Raw genomic sequence first — 5,503 nt, 5'->3', positions numbered from 1 at the left:
ACGTAAAAATGATATACCTTATGTTAGTTTTGCACATAGAGTGCGTCCTGTATAGATAGTAGCCCCTGACACTCGGTACGTTGTCAGAAGTGATGGCGTGTCGGGGATCATAATCTCAGTGTGAATATGTCGCCGTTCCTATTCAGGGGGCGGAGTGTTCGGTGGCTATCCGGACTGATAGAGTTGCCGAACTGAAGCGGCAACTGGACGTTGCGAATGCGGACATTGTTCTGGTCAATAAGCGACTTGACGAGTCACAAGGTATGTGGCTTCTCCGTGAACACTTGGTAAGGGAGCTTGACGCCCATGCCTTACTACATGTATGCTTAATGCAGATGGTGCCGCTGCTATGGAGGATCCTCGTGCAGAGCTTGTCCGAGCCAAGGAGCAAGCCAGAAAAAGTAATGCGACCGCCTTGAAGGCGGTCGAAGAGCTAAAAGCCGAACAGGCTGCTCATGGCCGAAGCAGGGAGGAAATGGCCGAAAAGGCCGTGAAGCTGAAGGATGCTACCGACCTCTGTGAGTTTCTTGAAAGAGAACGCCGAGCGGAGCGAGAGGACCTAAAAAAGGCCACTGCCGAAGCCAAGGATGCCCGCTCTGCGATGAGGGCTATAAAGGAGGAGCTGCGTTAGGCCGGGGATATTGCGGCTGGAAAGCCCTTTCTGCTGCGTAGGAAGTTCACAGACCCGAAGTATGCTCAGTTGGGCCAGTTGTGGGGTGTGGAGGATGCTTATCTGAATTTGGCAGCGAGTGCGGCGGACGCAGTCGTGCATTTCCGAAGCCAGAAGGATCACGGGATGGAAGAGCTTTTTTGGTCTCAATTCCATAGTCCGGAGCGTCCACTTTCGTTAACCGATCGGTTGGCCGAGTGGGCTGAGCTGAAAAGGTTGTCCGGACTTGCCATGAAGGATGTCGTCGCTCATCTATGGCCGAAAAGGCCCGAGCCGAAGAGTTATTTTGGCTTAGTGCAGCAGTTCCTTGATGCGGTGCCGCATATCAAGGCGATGAAGCGGTCGGTATGCATAGAGGGTGCACGGATGGCTCTCGCCCGTGTCAAAACATACTGGGCAGAGATGGATGCCACCGACGTTGCATCCCGGGATTCAGACAGAAGCTGATTACCCGTCGAGCACTATTTTGAGGAAGTCCTGCAGGGCGCTCGTTTAATAGAGTCGCAGTGCTCAAAAAACGTTATGTTCAAATGACATGTATGATTTGTAAAACCATATTTATAATATAAGGGCTTTTTATACTTGTGCGTTCAAGTATTGAAATATCTCTTGTGCGGCCGTTAATGTATATGTATATATAACCTGAAAGATGGCAGTCTTCGGTTTCAGCCCCCACGCACAAGGTGCGGGGGTGTTTGCAAAAAAAGCGCATTTTCACACTTAATCCAACGTCTTGGTCCTGTGAAGGAGGTGGTAGCGTAGCAAACTAGGCAACCGGACTATAATGCTTTATCACTTTCACTTAGCCATAGGAGTTCGAAGGTGGGGCTACGATATAGCCCCTAGGGGCACCGCGCTCTCCGAGTTTGGGGCGCGTGTGTGCCTAACCGAGAAACGGTCCTCCGTCAAAGCAGAGGAATTCTAGACATTCTGGTAGTCGATCGAGTGGTTGACCAGTCTCTCGTTGTATCATGATAGTAAGTTTTCGGCTTTCTCTACTGAGGTGCTCGCCAGGCTGAACCGGGGCACAATCGTAGTAGTTCTCCTGGTGCCGCGTTAGCCGATAAAACGGAACGTAAGGCAGCAAAACACAGGAGCCGGGCAAACCCAACATTTGACCAAAGACATGATTCGGAGCTGATGCATATAAGGCCTAACTCGAGACGCCGAACACTCCTTAAGGTATTCGGTCTTTATGAAAACGTGCAGAACGATGCCCTAAGCCCCTAGTGTCCAGGTACGCGCGAAATCTTCTGACGCGGCCGATGCCAAAACGCCAGCCTCCTCCTCGGTTATGGTAAGAAACCGGGGGATGTGTATCAACAAGAGACAGTAAAAAAGGTTTACGCAGGGTCTTAATCTGAAAAGAATCCTTGCAACGGGTCCCTGCTGCACGTCTGCGCCTATGTCTCCGTTGTGCTGTATCCTGGACGGGTGTAGCACGTTGTTCATCTGTAAAAGAGAAGAACTTAGTTTGAAAAAAGGTCGTGCGAAAAATGTATATAAAAAAGAGTATGATTTAAAAAATGAATAAAATTGAGCTTTATTGGCTCTCATTCTTCGTTCGTGCAGCCCCTTGTGAAGGGGTATGCGGCTAGGAAGCCCCTTGTTTATTTATACCGGACTCTCCTAACCGTGTCCGGGGTCTGAATGACCTGTTTTAGGGGCTTCGATCAGCAAGGCCGGATTAGTATGTGGCTGTCAAGGCAGTCTCACGTTCTTCCGTGGTCGAGGGACACTCGAAGTTACCCTTTAATGAGATGATGCCGCGTGGACCGGGCATTTTAAGTGTAAGAGACTCGTAATGCGGTATTGCGTTAAAGCAAGCGAAAGCTTCGCGTCCCAATAGTGCTTGATGGCTACTTTTAAATGGGGCGATATGGAAGATTAGCTTTTTGCGACGGAAGTTGTCGGATGACCGAACACAACTTCTAGTAGTAAGGAGCCCGTACAATTGGCATAAGGGTCTGGTGTCACTCCTTTAAAGGAAGTGCTGCTATGGCGAATTTTGGTAGGGTCTATCCCCATTCTATGGACGGTGTCCTAGTATAGCAGGTTTATATCACTGCCGCCATCCATTAGGACTTGTGTAAATTGTAGTCCGTCGATTATAGGGTCCAATATCAAAGCAGTCCATCCTGCATTTCGAATACTTCTGGAGTAATCCTGATGGTTGAAAGTAATTGGTTTTGACATCCAATTTCGGGACTCCATTGGGGTGGACCGTGCGGCGCGTACTTTAGTAGGTGCCGCCCTATTTTTCCTTGTTATCACTTGAAGTGAATTTACTGTTTTGACTTCTTGTGGGAAATTCTTTTGTTTTCCGGCGCTCTGCTTGTGGGGTTCGTCATCATCCTTGCTTTGTGTGTCGAGCCCCTTGTGTTCGGCGTTAAGTCGGCAGGACTGCTTGAAGACCCAACAATCTCTGTGGGTATGGTTTGCAGACTTCCCGGGGGTACTGTGGATTTGACATATCCTGTCCAAGATTTTATTTAGGTTGGATAGCTCGTCACTGTTGTCCTTAAGAGGCAGTGTTTTGTTGTTCGGCCGAGAGCTTTTGAACCTGGCGTTGACTGTCGTGTTCTTTGGGCCATTTTCCTTGGTCCGACGCTGATCTTTTCTGCGTCGTGGTTTCCCATTTCCATCCCTGACCTCGGATGTACTCGGGTCGCTGGTGCTGCATCTTGCCAGCCAACTATCTTCTCCCGCGCAAAAGCGGGTCATGAGGCTTGTTAGCGCGGCCATTGTCCTTGGCTTTTCCTGGCCGAGGTGTCTGGCGAGCCATTCGTCTCGGACGTTATGTTTAAAGGCTACTAAGGCTTCAGCGTCTGGACAGTCGACTATTTGGTTCTTTTTGGTGAGGAACCTGTTCCAGAATTTGCGGGCTGACTCTTCGGGCTGTTGAGTTATGTGACTTAGATCGTCTGCATCCGGAGGGCGGACATAAGTCCCCTGAAAATTTGCACGAAACGCATCCTCGAGCTCTTCCCAACTTCCAATAGTTTTTTCTGGGAGGCTTTTGAGCCAATGCCGGGCTGGGCCTTTCAGCTTGAGGGGTAGGTATTTTATGGCATGGAGATCATCTCCTCTAGCCATATGTATGTGTAGGATGTAATCCTCAATCCAGACTCCGGGGTCTGTTGTTCCGTCTATGCCTCTATGTTTACGGGCTTGAATCCCGCTGGAAATTCGTGATCCAGTACCTCATCGGTGAAACATAGGGGGGGTGCGATGCCCCCGTATTTAGGTGTACCATTATTTTCGAACACTCGACGTGTTGTGTTGCTCCCTGGAGCCTTCTTTCTTGGCCCATAGATGGATCTGACCGGGCCATCCTTTTTACGAGGATCCTTATGTGGATCGTGTGCCGGCTTGTGTGCGGCGCTGCTTGCCGCTCTTTGCTTGTCATGTCGTCGTCTATCCGACCAGGCGGCCTCTTTGTTTTTTGACTGTGGGGGCTCTACGGCCTCCTCGTCAAATTCAGCCAACAGCTTGCGCTTCGGGTAGCTCTTTGCTTGGTGACTATCGCCGTATTTGTCTGCGGTCTTGAGTACTTTGCTCCATCTCATTCTGAGTACGTCTTCCGCTGTCCGCTTCTGCTTCTTCAGACTTCTTGCAGTGGCGACGAGCCTTTTGTGGAGGTTCTTATGCTCCGGTGATGTGTCTGGCGTGAGATCGTCTGGACTGTTGCTTTCGCCGACAATAGGTTGCTCGTCCAATTCATCCTGTTCGGACGGTTGCTTGGTGGTGTGTTCATCGTCCACTGGTCCGCCCTGCTCTACGGCTGGGTCTGTATGGGTGCTGTTGTTATCGAGGCGGGACTTCGGGCGGCGCTTGCGTCGCCGTTTTGGCTGTTTTTCGGGGGAATTATCCTTCGCCGCGTCTCGTTGTTCCTCGTTATCGCTTCCTTTTGGTGTATCCACCATGTACACATCATGAGTTGAGGTGGCTTTCCAGTGCCCTGTGGGCGCTGGTTCTTGGTCGTCTCCGGCATCGTCGTCTATACCGTCGATGTCTTCGGAGTCGAAGTCTAGCATGTCGGTTAAGTCATCGACAGTGGCTACGAAGTGGGTGGTGGGTGGGCTTTGAATTTCTCCGTCGTCCGCATCCCAACCGTCCTGGCCATAATCCGGCCAAGTCTCTCCTGACAAAGAGAGACACTTTAGCGAATTCAGGATGTCGCCAAAAGGCGAGTGCTGAAAGATGTCCGTAGCGGTGAACTCCATGATCGGTGCCCAATCGGATATGATTGGCAGGGGCGCGGAAGGTTCAGGGTCCGGATAGGAATCCGGCACTTTGGAGTCACGAGCTTCACAGGGGACAGGGTCGGTATTCGGCTCCATCACCATAAAGGTAGTAGCCCCCGAGGCGGTGTCTAGCCACCCATCCTTGATCGGCGCAATCGGCTCCAAGTTAAGGGTCGGAGCAGACTCTTATGCGGCCTCCACGGCACTGTCCGGTAGCAGAGCTAGATCATGCCCATCGTGACAGTGCGGCGCGCTCGGCTGTGGCTCGAATCCGTCGAAGATCAAGTCTCCGCGGATGTCGGCCGTATAGTTCAAACTTCCAAATCTGACCTGACGGCCAGGGGCGTAGCTTTCGATCTGCTCCAGATGGCCAAGCGAATTGGCCCGCAGTGCAAAGTCGCCGAATACAAAGATCTGTCCGCGGAGAAAAGTCTCACCCTGGACCGCGTCGTTGTTGATGATCTAAGGAGCCATCGGGCCTATGGGCGACGACACAGAGGAACTCTCAATGAAAGCACCAATGTCGGTGTCAAAACCGGCGGATCTCGGGTAGGGGGTCCCGAACTGTGCGTCTAGGCAGATGGTA

Source organism: Triticum dicoccoides, chromosome 6B (assembly GCF_002162155.2).
Source record: "Triticum dicoccoides isolate Atlit2015 ecotype Zavitan chromosome 6B, WEW_v2.0, whole genome shotgun sequence".
Classification (NCBI taxonomy): domain Eukaryota; kingdom Viridiplantae; phylum Streptophyta; class Magnoliopsida; order Poales; family Poaceae; genus Triticum; species Triticum dicoccoides.
Note: the sequence above shows the minus strand (reverse complement) of the source record.